The sequence below is a fragment of the Eumetopias jubatus genome, unplaced genomic scaffold (assembly GCF_037043125.1).
Source record: "Eumetopias jubatus isolate StellerSeaLion01/CBP00866 unplaced genomic scaffold, mEumJub1_p1.0 scaffold_20, whole genome shotgun sequence".
Classification (NCBI taxonomy): domain Eukaryota; kingdom Metazoa; phylum Chordata; class Mammalia; order Carnivora; family Otariidae; genus Eumetopias; species Eumetopias jubatus.
In genome coordinates this window covers 752,422-772,288 of record NW_028274826.1, presented here as the reverse complement: position 1 = coordinate 772,288, position 19,867 = coordinate 752,422, and positions in this window count along the sequence as shown.

The following is a 19,867-nucleotide window of genomic DNA, read 5'->3' as shown; positions in this document are numbered from 1 at the left end:
TGGCTATGGACTCCAGGGCTCGGGCTCCTGCTTGAACATCAAGGCCTGATACTCCCAGGAAACTGGTTTCTAGATAAATACCACAGACAGCTCCCTCCTTTCTACCCTAGGCAGGGCAATCCCAGCACCTCCCTGCAGCCTGGGCCTCAAGGGTCCCGCTGAGACCTGCACACACGCGCCGGGGGGTGGGGGGGTGGGGTGGCGGAGGGCGGTGGCTGAGACCCGGACACCCGTGTGGGGGGTGGTCCGGGTGAGACCAGCTCACCTGCGGGGAGGGGGGGGCGGTGGCTGAGACCTGCACACCGTGTGGGGGGCGGTCCGGGTGAGACCCTCACAGGGCACAAAAGAAGACAAGAGTCTGAGGAGGTTGAGAAAGAGCACTACCCCTCCCCTCAAACACCTGTGGCACCACACCACACCCAAAACGTGCCAGGTCGACCCACACAAGCTGCTATGAAGGTGATGGTTCAGGATCAAACAGGCTTTGAGATCCTTCTTTGTCTTCAGCCTCTTTCATTCTTTTCAGTTTAATTTAAAAACTAATTATAGGAATAATAAAGTTACTGTAAAAATGTCTAATAGTAATACAACAGTGTTTAAGAGTGGAAGTTCCCTTTACCCCAGCCCTGACGAGCCCACCGTCAGCTGGTTGTGAACCAACAAGAGCATCCTGGGTGGGGTGCAGGCAGAGGCGTGGGGAGAAGTTGGGGTGCATGGGAATGATTTGAGCACAGCTCCCTGAACGCTTCATGTCTGGGAGGCACTCTGAGCCCCACGCAAGCTGTGTGACCCGCAGTGTGCCTGGGACACTGGGGGTGCATCAGCAGGTCTGCTCCAGCTAAATCACCCCTGAGCTGACCCTCCGCAGTGGAGGGGGCCCAGGGCCGCAGGGGTGTGGCAGGCAGCTGCGGGGGCTGGGGGGGGGGACAGGGAGGTGTCTCCATGTGAGCGAGCACTGAGGGGAGGCTGGAGCTAGTGAAACCGGTCTCAGCTTTCCACGTTTAAAGAAAAACTGAACTTTCATCTTTTTGGCTGTTTTTCCCCTGAGTAATGACATGTCATAATTTCTAAAGTAGCTTGTTTTGGTTACCGTGGGATAATTTCCTGACTAAATAAATAAGTCAGTGCCTATGTAACTACCTCTTCAAAAATAAATTTGGTTTTCAAATCATACAGCGGTGCATAAAGCTTAGTAAAACACCAAGCGTTTGCTGGTGCACTTCGGGTTTCTTGCTACTGTTCTTCGTCATTATGAAGTCAGAACAAGGTAAAGGGGTCCCAAGTGTCTGTCTCCACCGTGCGGCCCGTGGGGGGCACTGTGGAGGGACCACGCACACCGGCACTCCCCACCTGCTCCGCCGAGGTGCTTCCCGCACACCATAGGGAGCGCCCAGGAAGACTCACGAGACTCAGTGGTTCTAAGCTATGGGGGCCACTTAGTGCGTTCCCAGAATGGAGAAGCACTGGCTCCACACCAGGCCCAGCAATCAGCACTTCTGGAACCAAGCACAGGTACAGAAAAAGGCAGATACACAAAAAAGACTGAAGAAAACAAAATTGTCAGTCCCCGTGCCACGCAGACAGGATGAAGGGTGCCGGTGTGTCCCCTGTGGCTCCCAGGAGGCGGCAGACATGGACTGAGGGCGCCTCTGGGAACGAAACCCATCAGGATGGTCGCAAGCAGCTTTCGAGGAATAAACAGGCAGGACTGGCTGCTCCCAGCTGCAGGGAAGCAGGACACGAGCCCCTGCAAGCCGGCACCCACAACACACAACTACACAGTCCTCTCTGGCCCAGGTCCCAAGCCGGCTCTAGCTATGACTCACAGAACGCCTTTCCTAACACGGGAAACTCACAGATTTATCTTCTGACCTCTTAATTAATTTTATTCAGCACAACAGGGACGCTCTTGTCAGCGCTCCAGACTCTGCAGTACACGTTACACCCCAGCACCTTGGCGCTCTTGGTTTCATGCTGTGGTTCCCAGCGGCAGCCTAAGGCCCCAGCCCTCCAGCCTCCCCGACACAGATATCTCAGGGGAAAGCGGCGCCCAAGTTCCTTGCTGTGATGTCATTACAGAAGGACCTCGCTCTTCTGAAATACTCCTTTACGAGAATCACTGGGCTCCTCTCTTTAAAACATTAGATCAGGGGCGCCTGGGTGGCTCAGTTGGTTAAGTGACTGCCTTCGGCTCAGGTCATGATCCTGGAGTCCCGGGATCGAGTCCCGCATCGGGCTCCCTGCTCAGCAGGGAGTCTGCTTCTCCCTCTGACCCTCCCTCCTCTCATATGCTCTCTCTCTCTCTCATTCTCTCAAATAAATAAATAAAATCTTTAAAAAAAAAAAAACATTAGATCAGATTTTTCTTTTTTAAACTGTGATTGATGGTACTTTTTGGGAGTTATTACATGATCCAATTTCATACAGTATTTAAAAAAAAAAAAAAGAAGGTTGTTTGCTTATATTGCTTCCATGGTTGGTTTGATTACAGAATCATCTCAAGAACCTTGACTAAAAGGGAGGGCATAAGAAAACGTTATTTAAAATATACTGGCTGAACAGGAATTGGGCAAATTAATTTAACAATGACTTTTATCAATCTAAAAATAAAAAAAATGGGGGCGTCTGGGTGGCTCAGTCGGTTAAGTGTCTGACTTTGGCTCAGATCATGATCCCAGGGTCCTGGGATCGAGCTCTCCGCTCAGCAGGGAGTCTGCTTCTCCTCTCTGCTGCTCCCCCTGCTTGTGCTCTGTCTCTCTCTGACAAAAACAAATATATAAAATCTTTAAAAAAAAAAAGTAAAAAAATGATGTAAGGTCAGAAATGACTAATTTGCCACATTGAAGATTTTACTGTTTCTGTCTTCTGTAGATTTTTGAAATGATTTATAGCCCAATTCTCTTTTGAAATAGATATGCTATAGCTAAATTCTGGCAAAACAAACGAACAAACCTGGAAATTTAACACGTAAGCCTGACAATTCATGTGGAAGTAAGAAGATGGGATGATGACGGAGGAACAGTCCAGGCGCCAGCAGCTTTATTAAGATCTGACTCGGTCACAAATCAGTTTACAAATCAGTAAAACTCTGATTTTTCTCATGTGTTTTCCAGTAACTCAACTCTTAGGCTTTCTGGGGTAAGTGGACACACCAGGACCAAATGCACGAATCCGAGAGAGCCATGTGGCCTTCAGGCCTGGAGCTAAGGCACCATTAGACACGATAATAAAGCTCCCCTTGCATTCATGCCCCTGGAAGAACGAATTCTTGTGCCTCTGATGCAGGTTTGTATCTGACATCCTCTAAGAGGCCCCGACTGACCTCGTCAGGGCTGGCGGCCTGGTAGGTGCGGTTCCTGTCGCTGAAGTCCTGGTCCGCCTCTGCGTACTCAGCCTCCGCGATCACGCCGGCTCGAGGCTCATACACGGGGGTCACGTTGTGGCACAGCGCAATGGCCTTCACAGCTTCGTGGACTCGACTGCTAACACTTTTTCTCACTTTGGGAGCTGAGGACTGGGCCTTTCTTGGTGGTGTTGAACTGGTAGCATTCCCGCTAGCTTGAGACTGCATCTGATAAAATACGAACGTCACAAAATTAAAGAGACAACGTAGTTGATACTGGAGTTACCAGCACGTGTGATTTTTATGAGTACATCAGTGAGGGATGAGACAAGCAGCTCTTAGGGAACGGGCTCGCTCACGTGACGTGTCCGTGCTAGCGCTGTCAGCACTCGCGTCTCCTGGTCGGCACGGCTACCAAACTGTTGCAGTACTTAGAGTCGGAGGGTTTTCCTTTTCTACATTCACTTGATCCATAGCATTGGCTTGCTAAGTCCGTAATAAGTCATGTTTGTTCTCCTTGTAAAGATGGGGTGAGTTAAAGAGCAAACCAGAGCCATATGCTCCTAACTGCTTTCATGTTTCGTTAAAAAGTGCTGTACCTGAAGTGGACTAAAGCTAAAAGCAGGAAAAAATACTTACGAATCTTCCTTTAATACAATAAAGGAATCCAGCCTGTCACAGCCTCTGTATTAAGAGCTAGTTTTGTGCATGACAGTAACCCCGGCATCTGACGAAAACTGATCCTCACCTCCTATTTCAGACTCTTGCGCTCCAGACGTGACTCCCCGCTCCCTCCATTTGGCTCCCCCCGCACCAGGCTGCATTCGAGGGCGCTCGCCTCCGTCAGTGGAGTGGCCATTCCCCCCCGCTCCAGGGGGAGGTGGAGCAGGACCACAGAGGCTCCTCGGTTACCTTCATGGCCACTTGTGACGGCCCTCCCGAGAAAGCCAGGCTCTCGCTTTTGGACGGGGCATGCAGAGCCACCGAGCCGTGACTACTCTGCCCGTGAAGTCACAGTGCTGTCTAATGAAGGGTTTGCTCGTGCAGCTCAGCAGCTGGCACTGCCTCTCCCCTGCGCTCGCCTCCCACCCGCCTGCTGCTTGCACGGCAAAGGGAGAGCGGCACGCAACACGGCTGACTCCCCTTAGGACTCTGTTTATCGATGGCTGTAGAATTTCATTTCACACAAATGCCATTAAAGATTATGCCCTCCATCACCAAATGCTTCCGGAGGGGAAATATAATCAGATTATGAAAGATTCATGTTACATTGCAGTGGACCTGGTAGACTATTATCATCTTAATAAAAAGACAGAATCTCAGGAATAAAATCAATTTTACAAAAGAGTACTATCTAACCAGCCAACCAACAGACAGCTTCGAAAAAAGATTTTTAAAAGACCTCCTCCATGGAAATAAGTATTGAATATCTGCTATTTTTATACACTGACTCATCCTTTCTGTTTCTAAATTTTCTAGAAAACAGCTTATTTGGAGCTATTAAAATCATATTCATGCATAATGTAAATTTATTTTTTAAAAACAGATTTTACCTGGTACTGTTTCGACCTAGACCTAGATTACCAGGAGAAGGGAAGACCTATTCCTTCTCCTTTTTAGATTTTCCTTCTGTTAATAAATGTTCTAGGTTACAAAATGTCTGTATTGCACTGAGTGACATCCAACTGAAGAAAGGGCTTGGTTTTCAGTATATGTGTGCTTGTGTAAGTGATCATTACATCCAATAAACACATATGCATTAGATACTTTTCTTTTGACAGCGTCTTGAAAAGTAAAGTATACGCCGTTCTGGTAAACATTACAGAAGAAAGAGAAGGTTTTCACAAACTGAATGTAAGGCAGACAGTACACCTGAATTCGGTCAGAGCAGAAACTGCTCAGGGCGTGTGTGGCTCAGCCCCGTCTGTGGAAGTCAAGTCAGAAGTATGACCATCAATACACAGGGCCTACAGCCTCTGGGGGCGCCGCTGCCAGACGGCCCGTGGGAGCCTCGAGGCGGCAGTGGTCTGTGTACATGCGAGGCCCCGCTTCCCTGGGGGGCGGGTGATGGCACGTTTGCACCTGATATATGCTGGCCTGTTACAACGGGGGTGCCCGAACCTCACAAGAGGCCAGCAGAGAGGCAGAAAAGCAGCCTAGGGAAGTGATGGCTGGCTCTGGGTTCAAACCACAGCCTTGTGTGTGCAGCATCTTAGACACCCTGGGCTTGCAAGGTTTGGTTACTCAGAATCAGTGAATTCAAATGAGTGCAACACGAACGCTACCTGAGAACAGGCTAGGGGACCTCTGCGGCCTAAACTGACCTTTGCAGAGTGGCCTGTGTCTGCCTGCCCCACACCCTGTCATCTGTGGGAACACGTGGCCCTGTGGGCCCCATGTCAGGATCTGGCGTGTCAGGACCTTCCCGGGCCACAGACGTACTTGCAGAGCGCACGGCCTACCAAGTCTCTGGCAAACACTGTGGCTACTAGGCTGTGTATTTCCTGTTCCTGCAACTTCAGAGAGCTCCTGAAGCTCCAGGGAAAGGCCAAGACTTAGGATATACGCCCCCTGCCTCCACCCAAGGAGTCCTTATCTAATCCAGACACAGACGAGGTATTTGCAGATGAAATAACATGACATTTGAGTTTCACTTCACAGTGATATGGTGAAGGAGGAGCAGGGCTACGGAGGGAACCAGGTCTGCGGTGCATGGACAGCTGCTGAGGCCGAATGACAGGGACATAGGGCTCACGATACCGTGTGTCTACTTCTGTTTATGGAAAAGGCAAAAAAATATGAGAAAGTCTTACTAATTATGAAGAAACCCAGAGGAACTGGTAAGAAAAACCTGTGATGCAGTATTCTACTTAATAGTCTTAAAAATACTACCTATCCTGAGTAATCTTTTGGAATATTTCACTAAGAAAATTATTTAATATGAATAAATGGTTTAAGGTCATTATATCCTTTCTATTATTTTACAATATAGAAATGCTCATTCAAAATTGTTCAGTGGCTCAGTCGGTTAAGTGGCTGCCTTCGGCTCAGGTCATGATCCCAGGGTCCTGGGAGCGAGCCCTACATCGGGCTCCTTCCTCGGCGGGGAGCCTGCTTCTCCCTCCCCCTGCTTGTGCTCTCCCTCTATCTCTATCAAACAAACAAACAAACAAACAAACAAATAAATAAATAAATAAAATCTTTACAAAGAATAAAAAAATAAAATAAAATTGGTTCAAAAACTGCTTCTTGATTTATAAATTAAAACTGAGTGTTTTAGGACATTCAAAGATGTTTGCTGATTTCCAGATCAGCGGATACAGTGGGTTCAGGCTGGTTCGACAGAGCCAGGCACTTTTGCAGGCAGCTCCCGTGCGGATGCCAATGAGCTTACCTGTGAGTATGGATTCCTGAGGTGGCTCTGGATCTCCTCCATCGTGTCTGCTCCATAAGACACAGTCCCCAGGTGCAGCCTCTTAAACACCATCTCGTTCTGGGTGAGGGTTCCTGCAACAAAGACCAGGTCACAGAGGAAAGCTCATCAACGGGACCAGGACTCCCCATCCCGTACGTGGACCTCCACGGGCCGAGCTCTCATAGCTGGGCGCCCCTCGGCATTGAGAATGCTCTGCTCTGTAATTCCAGCAGCTAGGAATGTCCTTCCCCACTGAGGACAAGTGTCCCTCCCAGATCCCTCCGGAAGAGCGCGATAACGTGAAGGGCTCTAACTACCTGAAGAAAGTGTGGCCTCTGTCTTTCAGTTCAGATGCATTGTTTGGTACAAATATAACTTCTGCCTGTTCTGAAAGAGACAGGCGTGAAACTGGAAAACAGAGTCACTACCTTTGTAATTATACTCTAGAACACTGCCTGAGAAAGACATCAACTAGTCCCAAATTAGCGTGCCTACCAGTTTTTTAAAAAAAACACCCAATTTTGAAAAATTAAGTATTTTTCATTGAACAGAAACAGATGCATTTAACCCTTAGCACCACTTGCATCATGTGGAGCAACAGAAAGGTCAGTGAGCAGGGAGGCACGTTCTCTTTAGCTGGGCTTCTGCCCGGTGAGCTGCCTGGAGGTGCTCACGTCCCTCCAGATGGCCAGGGCTCACTCCTGGGGACAGCCAGTCCATGTAGGCCAGGCACTCATGTGTGCTTGAGCATGAGGAAGTGCTTCACCCCTGGTGTGTAAGGAAGTCAGTTAAGAGAGGAGCACGCACAGGTCAATTTTATGAGATGTCTTCGGTCTGCCAAATGCAGTGAAGTAACATCATGAAAGGCAGCGAGACGTTAACATTATTTCAAAAACGGTGAATTTTCATTAAAAGTGACACATAAATTCACAATGGTACACATCTTCATGACTCTGAAAACCCTAAACATTGTGTATGTGTATCACTTAATATAAAAATGCACACACAATACGCACATATGATTTTTGCTTACTGGGTTTTCTAGAAGTAAAGCAACCTGGGGAAGTGTGAACACCTGTGAGCAGGGGCGTCAGGTACGGTAACGAAAAGTGCGGTCATGTAGGCCCCCGGGCTTTTCTGCACTTACCTCACAGCTCACAGAAGGGTCACCCACTGACTGATGTAATTATCAATGTGGATATGAACAATCCTATCCCCAGTCAGTTAGAAGCTGGGCTTTCCACACGGTTACAAGGCACCCATAAAATATTAACTAACTTCTGTTTTCTTTGGCACATGTGATGTGGAAGATATAATAAAAAGTGTTTTCACATCTATCCATGACTCCATACACATTGGTGTTCAAAACAAAATAGCTCAGAACTCCCACTACAGGACAGGAAGGCTACGTTAACATGAAGGAAAATCCGTATTTCATAACACTGTTTCAGAGACTGTTTTGAATAACCTTCTTACAAGAATGGATAGAATACATACATTAGGGTCTCATAAATTTCAAAGAGCAGCTCTTCTCAGGGATGCTGATCAGTTTTAGAAATTTTGCTTTTTCAAAATTCTATTTAGCCCGTTTAGTACCTCAATTAAATGGCACCTAAGTTTCCTGAAATCAAAATTATGTGAGAAGTACAGTTTAAAAGGGTTTCCTGGTTATGTCATCCTCATTAAGTAAAGCAGAATTAATTAAAATAGTTTAAAGAATGTAATTAAAAACAATTCAGCTTCCAAATGAAATAAGGAAGTTCTAGAAATTATTTACATCACAGATTTGAGATGAAGACAATAGTTACCTATCATCAAAAGCTAATGAAATTGTACATTAATTCCTATTAGAATAAGCACCAAGCTCACCTCTGTTACGTGTGCCCAAATGAGCAGTTCCCTGAAAATTTATTATTTAAAAAAAAATATGTTACTCATCAGATTGACATAATTAAAGAATTTCCTGTAGACACTTTTTCCTCTGACATACACTGAATGTGAGGCTTCGAATCTACGGTGGGCTGTGGTATGAGGCAGTTTATAAATACGATGACAATAAATAATACTTTTCAACCTTTTTATTACTAAGAATTTTACACGTATGGCAAAAATAAGAATACTACGCCTGCACAGTTCCTACCAAGAATAAACTACTATTTCTTTAGGTTTGTAAACCACTGAACGCAAGTGGCAAAAGACCCTAAGCGAAGGGTGCTCTGCCCTGCTCACTGGCTCACACCGCGGGATCCGCGGGGATGGAACGGGGATGCGCCCAGTTCACCCAGTGCGAAGACCCACCGTCTCACAGTGCTGTTGCTGGAACTGGGTGGATCACTTCCGTGTTTCTTTTTTTGTGAAAACTGAAGGCTGACATACACTATCTGTTTCAGGTGTACACGGCAGCGGTTCGCTATTTTTATACAAAATGCTCCCCGTCTAAGTGCGGTCGCCATCTGTCACCGCACAGCCCTAGTACAGTATCACCAGCCACACTCCCCATGCGGTACTGTACATCCCCGGGACTCATTTGATAACCGGAGGTTTGCGGCTCTCCCCCCTCCTCCGCCCCCTCCCCTCTGGCAACCACCCATTTGTCTCCATGTCTTTGAGTCTGTTTCTCTTGTGTTTGGTTATTTAGATTCTGCAACTTTGGCTTTCTCGGACTCATTTCACTGAGCACCATACCCTCTAGGTCCATCCTTTTTGTCAAAAATGGCAAGATTTCATTTTTATGGCTGAGTAACATAGGTCTCTACCACCTCTCCCGTATCCATTCATCTACGGATGGATGCTTGGGATGTTTCCAGATCTCAGATATTGTAAATAATGCTGCTGCAAACATAGGGGTGGTGTGTATCTTTGTGAATTAGTGTTCATTTTGTTTGGATAAACACCCAGAAGTGCAATTGCTGGATCACATGGTGATTCCTTTTAATGTCTTGAGGAACCTCCACACCGTTTTCCAGAGGGGCTGCGCCCGCTTGCGTTCCCACCAGCCGTGCACGGCGGTTCCCCTTTCTCTGCATCCTTGCCGACACCTGTTGATTTTAGCCACTGTGACCTGTGTGAAGGAGATGTATCATCGTAGTTTTAATTTGTATTTCTCCCACGATTAGTGATGTTGTGCATCTTTTCATGTGTCTACAGGTATTCTTTGAAAAAATGTCCTTTCAGATCCTCTGCCTATTTTTAAACTGGGGCGTTTTAATTGTTTGATACTAAGTTGTCTAAGTTCTTCATATGTTTTTGGATATTAACCCCTTACAGGATGGATGACTTGAAAATATCTGCTCCCATTCAATAGGTTCCTTTTTCATTTTGTTGATGGGTTTCCTTGGCTCTGAAGAGGCTTTGTAGTCTGATGAAATCCCATTTGATGGAATCCTGTCTGTTTCTTTTAGCTTTTGTTGCCCTTCCCTGGAGAGACAGTTCCAAATAAATGTTGATAAGGCCGATGTCAAAGAGATTACTGCCTGTGTTCTCCTCTGGAACCTCTATGGTTTCTGGTCTTCAGTCCTGGGTTCATCTTGTGTGGTGCGGGACAAAGGGCCGGTTTCCTTCTTCTGCACGCTGCTGTCCAGCTCTTGTGGCACCACGTGCGAGGACAGTGTCCGCTCTTGCCCTCCTCGTCCTGCCTTAGTTGCCCATTTACGGGTGCGGTTTTTTTCTGTTCCCCTGGTCTGTGTGTGTGTCGTGCTGGGGCCACACTGTTAGGATTCTCTGGCTTTGCAGACATTCTAGGGTCTAAGGTGTCACCATTCCCAGATCTCATGGTGCCCAGCTCCACCCACTCTTCCTCTAGGATGGTTGTTCTACCCTGTGGACGCACAGCCTTGGCCTCCCCTTCCGCCACCTGGCCCGCACGCCCCCTGACCAGCAGCACCCGCCCCTGCCGGAGCGCCCCCTGAGCGCCTGACTGCGGGCACTGCCGCCCCCCTGCCGCCCACCCCCTCACCGTGAAACACCGGCTGAGGCTGGCGAGGGGGTCCACAGGCACGCAGGCGGAGGCGGGTGACGGAGCTGCCCCACACGCCGCCCTCATCATCCTCCGTCCTTTCTGCCAACCCTCAGACCTCCTCACACCAGCCGCACAGGTGTGGTGCGGGGGCTCTGCCGCGGCTACATGTACTCTGGGGCCCTCACCGCTCATCCCGACTTGCGAGACTCGGGAATGGCTTCTGACCTCCTGACTGGTGCCGCCTTCCTAGAATAAGGACCCTTCATTCTCCTCCCTCCCTCAAACACAACCAGCAATGTCCACCGTCTACATGAAATGTCAGCTGGGCAGTGCACTTCACGGCTGCTGGGACCTGCCAGGCCCCTGAAATGCTAGACGATTACAGAATTAGAGCTCTCCAGTTTAGAAAATAGCAACTACCAGGAATCTCAATGAAATGATAGGAAAAAATAAGAAACATATGCATTTCATAAGAAACAACTCTAGTTTAAAGAAAAAACTGCTACCTCACAAGGAAATGTGTGATTCCTCCCCCTGGGTGGCATGCCTACCACAGGCCTTTCTCGTGTCCGCCAGCCTCCTGAGTAAGGGCTGCTGGCCTCTCTTCTGACTTCTCCTGCAGCAATTCTGGATTCCACAGCGGCACAGGGGGCTGCCCGCATCCCCCGCCTGGCACCCCACTGGCCGTCCCTGTGTTGAGTGGCGCAGGATCAGACCAGTGCCCGGCACCGCGCAGCATATCAGCTTCACGTCACCGTCATGTGTGGATCTGCACGGCCAGCATGGCCATCAAGATGCAGAGGCGTCCCATCTGCACCAACATGGTCCTCGCCTGCATCCGTGGCCACATCCATGCCCTCGCCCACCCCTAGTCTGGCACAACCCATCAGTTCTTCACCGCGCTGATTCTGTTTGTGACAATGGCCGTCCAGGCTGCCCGCCCAGCAGACATGAAAGTCCGACCCTTAGCCTTCTTGGACTCCATGCTGGCCTGGGAGCTGGGTCATCTGGACAGCCAGGAGAGGTTGGAAGTCTAGGGTCCCCACTTGGTCTTCGGAGACAGAGGGTGGGGCCTTTGCTGAGCACAAATGGACAGGGAACACTGTGCAAGCTGCTGCTGCACCATGCGCTGACTGGACACACTTACATGTGGCCATGGGATGGCCACCGCCGTGGTGACTCCTCCGTCCGTCACATCATCACAGGGCCACGTGTGCTGTGCTTTCTCCAACGGCTGGAATGGAAGCGTGAGTGTTCCTGTCTTGCCAGGCTGCTCCTTCGGTCACAGAGAGCAGCTCTTCTCAGCCTGTCTGTGCCCACTGGCATTTCTGCATCGCTGGCTTCTCCAGGCCCCAGTCTGGGCATGAAGCGGAACACCAGGGAACTGACTGCTGGTCCTCCTGATGGGGCGAGCCTGCCTTCCTCCCTCCCCGCTCACAGTCTTCTTGTGTGCGCTGCACGTAGCACGTCAGGTGCACGGTGTGCTCAGCAGGACAGACAGGGAGAAGAACATCCACTCCATCGTTCTGGAATTGGAGGCCTTCATTTATATTAAAAGTTGTAAATACTTGTTGTACCTTCTCACACCCTGGGATCACCTAGTTTAGGTATATAACCTCTTCCAACTTTTCCACTGGTAGAGACAAGTATGCATTTATAAACTATTTTTTCACATGACTACACACAGGGGTATTCCACGTTATTTTTAGGGGGTATACCATAAACCCAGTATGGTACACAAGGTTCTGCTGGATCTTCCTCCCAAACACGGATACTCAGATGGTTTAAAATTTTTTGTTATCACCAAAAAATGCAGCTACAAAACCATTATTTATGTGGGGTAGATTCTTAAAGATGAGATTTCGGAGAGTACAGTTTGAATTTACATATAGGGCCATGCCAGTGACCCACACGTTATACTGACCAGGATGCCTTCCGCCCACATTGGGTGCTCAGCAAGGCCGTCGACTGGCATCAGCTCAGAATCACAGAACTGTTCAGAGGCACTCGCCCTAAATTATGTTAAGATTTGACAGTTACACATTTACTTACCTAGTGATAAATTTACATTTATACTGGTCTCCTTATGTAAATTCTACTATCCATATATACCTTTTTTTTAAAAAAGATTTACTTATTTATTTTGAGAGAGTGAGAATGAGAGAGAGAGAGAGTACAGGAGAGTGGGGAGGGTCAGAGGGAGAAGCAGTCCCCTCGCCGAGCAGGGAGCCCGATGCGGGACTCGATCCCGGGACTCCACGATCATGACCCGAGCCGAAGGCAGTCGCTTAACCAACTGAGCCACCCAGGTGCCCCTATCCATATATACCTTGCAAATGCTCACGTTCTTAAGAAGTCTTGAGACTACACACTGTTATAATAAAACATTTTGGTTTTAAATGAATAGTTTTTCTTTGAAGATTGCATGTATTTTACATCAAGGCAGCAGAGTGGGTAGGACCTCCAAGGTGCCCATGAGATTAGGTCTCCTGCTCCACGGCCTCAGATCAACAGGGTGGGGATGCTGCGTTCAGGCTGGGCAGTGGCTCTGTGTCTGACTGTGTGCATCCCAGCAGACCCTGAGCACTGCTGCCCACTCACCACCTGGGAGATTTTAAATCCTGATACCCAAGTCACAGCCCCTTATCACCTGGACCAGAGTGCCCGGGGAGAGAGCTGGTCTCTACACAAGGCAATGGTGGTTCCACGCAATATCTGGAGTGTGGGAAAAGGAAGGATCAGCTTCAGAGAATTAAGAGGAACGTAAACCCCACACTCCTGTGCCTCGGTGTTAAGACACCACGCTTCCAGCAATCGGTCCCCCTCACGTTGATTCTTTCCCTTCACCATTGAGTATGCTGTCAACTGGATCAGGGCCAAGACACCGAAGAGACAAAGCTCAGTGATGGCTGCTTGACCTCGCTCCCTTTCAAACGCACTTCCATGATCACCTCAACTGTACCGTGTGTATGAGAACTATGTTTATTTCACGCTTGGTATCAGCGTGTCCTCCTCCCACACTCTCCACTCATCATGGAAAAAGGAATTGAAACACACGATTGCCTCCATTGCCAAGGCAGTGACATGATACTGCTGTCCAACAAGCACGTCCCCATGACCCAGCGTGAGCGAGCCGTCCCAAGTCACAGCCAGCCTGTCTGGGAGAGGGTGTGGGCACGCCCAACTCACAAACCCAGACAGCATGTGAACAAAGGCGGGGGCGAACACACGCTTACCACGAGTTCACAGTCCGCACGACGTAAGGAATACAAAAGTGCATCGAAGTAAAAAGTATGACAAAGAAACCCAGACCCCTTGGCTGCATCAGTACCGCACGCAGCAGACAACCAGCCACTGGAAGAAACCTGCTACGACACTTCACCGAAGACACAGGAATGAACAGGACGTGCGCAGAGGGCACAGGTCGGACTGCGTTCTCCTGCGTCTTCTCCAGGACCCGGGGTCACACTGGCCTCTCCAGCACCAAAGATTCTCCTAAAGCAGTACTGCAGGAGACCTCCTCCTCACGCCGGAGGAGACATTGATACGTGGAGCACGGCAGCACGCATGGCCTCTGGCGTCTGTAAGCTCGGGCACCTGACACTGGGGATGCCTCTGCTCTTCATGCACGTGCTGACTCTGTCAGGTCATCAACCTCTGCTTCCCAACGGCAAGATTAGGAAGTAATTCTAAGGTTCATGGAATTAAATATAGTACTAAGTATAATGATTGAATGACAGTTTAGTTTTATCAAGGCAAAATATGCCTAAGCACCTGATTTAGCTACATCTCGTCCTTCATTAAGCTAAGTGTAATATCACATATTTTAACGTCCCAAATGTTGGCAAGGATGTGGAGAAAGGGGAACCCTCCTACACTGTTGGTGAGAATGCAAAGCTGGGGCAGTCACTCTGGAAAACAGTATGGAGGTTCAAGATGTTGAAAATAGAGCTACCTTACAACCCAGCAATTGGGTATTTACCCAATTACTAAATACCCCAAATACTTTGGGGTATTTACCCCAAAGATACAGATGTAGTGAAAAGAAGGGGCACCTGACCCTCAATGTTTATAGCAGCAATGTCCACAATAGCCAAACTGTAGACAGAGCCCAAATGTCCATCGACAGACGAATGGATAAAGAAGACGTGGTCCATATACACAATGGAATATGACTCAGCCATCAGAAAGGATGAATACTGAACATTTACATCAATGTGGTTGGAACTAGAGGGCATTATACTGAGCGAAATAAGTCAATCAGAGAAAGACAGTTATCATATGATCTCACTGAAACGAGGAACTTAAGAAACAAGGCAGAGAATCATAGGGGAAGAGAGGGAAAAAAATCAAACAAGATGAAACCAGAGAGGGAGACAAACCATAAGACAAACCTCTTACCTCTAGGAAACAAGTTGAGGGTTGCTGGAGGGGAGACGGGTAAGTGGGGGATGGGGTAACTGGGTGATGGGCAGTAAGGAGGGCACGTGATGTAACGTGCACTGGGTGTAATATGAGACTGACAGATCACTGACCTGTACTTCTGAAACTAATATGTTATATGCTAACTGATTTTAATTATAAATGAATAAATAAAGAGGAAGGGGAGGTTTGGCAGAAAGATACAGGATGCTGACACCAAAGGACAGAAACGGAAACAATTACATTACTGTTTCTCAACCAGATGAAAAAGTTTTCTAGCTAGAGCCCAAGGCTGGAAAGCACTGAACAAAAAAGCAGAAGACGCTTTGTTACGTAATACCCTCCTGTCCTGAAAACTGGATCTGTTGGAAAAACTGTTTTTTTTTTCTTTTTTTAATTTCCTGACTTTGCAGACTATTGTTACTTGTGGTACTTAACACGGATTTAGGAATACGCGAATATTTTTAAAAGCAGATGACAATATGTTTAGAGAAAAACCACGTGTCCCCCTGAACTGGTTTTTGGAGCCACGCACGGAGTTATTAACGGCTGGCGGTCAACGCCACGAGGCAGCCTCGGAGTGCGAGCAGGAAGCCGCGCTGCGGCGGGAAGCGCACCTGAGACACGACGGGGTTGTGTGTGGGAGGTGCGGCTGACGGTTCTTCAGACACGTACCTCATCCTGCCCTCAGGTGTGAGCCCCTCTGCACCTCTGCCTCGGTGGGCCGGAGAGAAGCAAGGGGAACCTGGGCGGGTTTGTGGAGAGGAAGGTCTACAGACTTCCATGCTCATGCGGCTTCCCTGGAGGGGCTGACGAGGAGCTGGTCCCGCCGGGAGGTCCCGAGGACAACCAGGCGCCGGCACACGTATGCTGCTCTAGTATGGGAGCTGACCTCAGGAGAACAACGCTGACTTAGAATGTCTTATGGCCAGACGCCCGACTGTGTGCAAACGCACCCGGGACACCCTCGGGGCGCGTGCTGGAGCATCGCTCTCACAGTGCTGTGTGTGCGTACGTGTGCATGTGCACATGCGTGTACACAGGTGTACCGACTGCGGGGATAAAGCAGAACATGCAAGAAATTTCAACTACAAATGTGAGAACAAGAAGTGCCAGGAACTGACTTCCGGCAATGTGTTTTCTGTCCCAACCCGTCTGCGTTTCTTAAGGGAAATGTCCAACGTACCCCAAAGCGGACAGAATGGCATCATGTAAAGTGGCGAATGGAGGCCTCACATCAGCAAGGACCACCTCAGGGCCACGCTCCTGGGACCTGCCACTTCCTGCCTGAGCGTGTCAGCTATTAACAACAGAAGGGGCTGCTACAATAAATGTAACCCCCATGTTATCACAGCAACAAACAGCAGGAGCTCCTCAGCATCAAATACCAAGGCCAGGCCTGGTTCCCGTTGTGTTTCTACACTGTTTGCTTGAGTGTGGGTCCAGGTGAAGCCTCCTGAGCCCAAGGCCACAGTCTTCTCTGCTCTCTCGTTCTTCCTTGTAAATGAACTTGCTCCAGTGTGTTCCCTACGGTCTGGACTTGGGTGCTGATGGGCCTCTGGGCTCTGCAGACACTCTGTGCAGAGGCAGAGCCCCTCTGTCAGAGGCACATCCGCCCGCCTCTTCCTGTGCCAACGATCAGGTCCTATGCCCATTAACCCACCACAGCTTGAGGGTGGCATCTCTCTGAGTCACATGGTAGATGGTTTACTCAGAGCATCTTGCTCCCGAGACTACTGAAGACGAGCATTCTGGCATTCCCAAATGCAATACTCCATGTGGACAGCAAGTATTTTCCAAAACCAAAGGCACATCATGATTACTGCTCCGATCACAGACTGTTTCTAGACAGCAAATCTGGAGCTGTAGAGTGACTGCTATTTTATTTTATTTTTTATTTATTTATTTTTAAAGATTTATTTATTTGAGAGAGCAAGAATGAGAGAGAGAGAGTACATGAGAGGGGGGAGGGTTAGAGGGAGAAGCAGGCTCCTCGCTGAGCAGGGAGCCCGATGCGGGACTCGATCCCAGGACTCCAGGATCATGACCTGAGCCGAAGGCAGTCGCTTAACCAACTGAGCCACCCAGGTGCCCCGAGTGACTGCTACCTTAATACACTGCTTTAGCTCACTGTCCTCAGTCAGCCTGGTGATAGCATTTTAAGTTCTGAGATGAAAACTCCAACTACGCAGTTACGTTTGCTTCCTGCTGCCGTTTGGAGAACTCTCTAGAGTAATGCACAAAGACCCCTTGAAATTATGGGAGGCCACAGAGTTCCCATAGACACATACAAGCACATACTAAAATAGTAAATACACTGTTGCATTTAAAAATTTAGTTTAAAATAATTAAAAGATAACATATCCAGATTTAAACTATTTCTTTCTTCTTTTGGGCTTTGTTTACATTTATTTTTTATTTTTTGGGTTATGTTTATAAAGATTTTTATTTTATTTTTTTATAAAGATTATTTATTTATTTATTTATTTATTGAGAGCGAATGGTAGAGAGAGAGCACGAGAGGAAGGAAGGTCAGAGGGAGAAGCAGACTCCCCGCTGAGCAGGGAGCCCGATGTGGGACTCGATCCCGGGACTCCAGGATCATGACCTGAGCTGAAGGCAGTCGCTTAACCAACTGAGCCACCCAGGTGCCCTATAAAGCTTTCTATTAAGATAGATACCTAGAAGTTCTTTATTCTGGTGCTTCATGGAGCCAAAGAGAATGAAACAAAAGACAAGTTTAGAGTAGTTTCTGAAAACTCAGCAGTTTAAAAAAATGATCATTTTAGGTCTTAAATGTAGGTCTGTGATCCATCTGGAGCTAGTTTTTGTGTGTGGTGTGAGGTAGGGGTCCCCCTTCATTCTTCTGTATGTGGACGTCCTGCTCTCCCTGCCTGTCAGTTGAAGGGGCTGGTCCTCCCCAGTGAGGATGGCGGCACCCGTGCTGGAATCCAGTCGACCGGCAGCGTCAGGCTTTAGTTCCTCCCGGCACACCGTCCTGGCAGCCTTATTGGAAGTCGTCTGAGTGTCCAGCTAGGGACTGATGTCCGGACTGTGGATGCCACCCCCTCGATCTCAAGGTCTGTCCTCACACCAGCACCATCCTGTCTTGATCCCTGCAGCCTGGTGGCAGGCTCTGGGATGAGGAACTGTGGAGTCCTTCCATTTGCTCTTGTCCCAAGATTGTTTACACCACTCTGGGCGCCCACCCTCCCTGCATTTCCACAGGAATTCTAGGATCAGCTTGTCAATTTCTCCAAAGAAGGCAGCTGGGATGTTGAGAGGAATCGTGTAGAATCTGTAAATCAATTTGGGGAATCCTATTGCCATCTTAACACTATAAAATACTGATTTCATTTTTTTGATGCCATCATAAACAGAATTGTGTTCTTAATTCTATTTTTGGATAGTTCGTTGCTAGCGTATAGAAATACAATTCATTTTTGTATATTCATCTTGTATCTCAAACCTTACTAAATTCATTTATTGCTTCTAACAGATTTTAGGGGATTCCTTATGATTTTCTTTTTTTAAAGATTTTATTTATTTGACAGAGAGAGACACAGTGAGAGAGGTAACACAAGCAGGGGGAGTGGGAGAGGGAGAAGCAGGCTTCCTGGGGAGCAGGGGCTTGATCCCAGGACCCCGGGACCATGACCTGAGCCAAAGGCAGACATTTAACGACTGAGTCACCCAGGCACCCCTCCTTATGATTTTCTGTTTGAAGACCATGTCACACACAACTAGCTTCACTCCCCTTTATAGCATGGATGCCTTTCTCTTCTTGCCTACCCGCCCTGGCTAGAACCTTGCTCATAGCAGCATTCTTCCAAACAGAAACAGGAAAACCTACACTAATGTCCCTCAACTGAGATGGAAATGAAATGTGGTCTATCCACACGACGGAGTATCGCCTGCAATAGAAAGCAGTCAGGTACTGAGACACGCGACAGTGCGGGTGAACCTGGAAAGTGTCTGCTGAGCAAATGAAGCCAGACACAGAAGGCCACACGGTGTGAGCTTCCACTCCTGGGAGAAGTCCAGCACAGGCAGACCGGCTGAGGCATACGGTCGACCAGGGGTCACCGAGGGCTGAGCGAGGGCAGGGAAGCAAGGGGGTTGCTGCTGTGCACCAGGTGGCCTTGTGAGGGAGCTCGGACCGCACTGACAGCACACGGTGGTTGTGCCCAACGCTGGCGCGACCTGCCCCAGTGGCCTGCCGTCCGAGTCAAACGCTGCATCTGGTACCCTCGTCCTAGTTGCTGATAAATCACGTTTTATGGAGGTTATAACAGACATATTCAAACAAATGACTATCATTTCATCAAATAAACGATGAAATTTTTGGCTCAGTTATTTTGCCATTTGGATGAATGCATCTGCATCTCGCTGGGTGAGAGACTGGGTTATGGATGCAGACGCTCCTTTATGTAGGGGCGCGTATCTTCTAACATACTAAGGTGAATCCTGGAAGGATCTTTTTAACTTTCAATGATGTTTCTATTTCACAGCAGACCCTGTAAAACGCTGAGCAGGAAAGTCAGGGCGAGTTTGAGACTTTCTACACCCTCTTGTACAGCAGGGGCGTCTAAGGTTAAGCCAGTTACTAAAAGAGTCAGTAATGCAAAACCGCTTTTCAAATCTTAAACAATTTTCATGATTTCAATCAATTGATAGGTCATACAATTTTTGTCATCTTAATTCAACTGTTAGTATGTCCCAAGTCTGA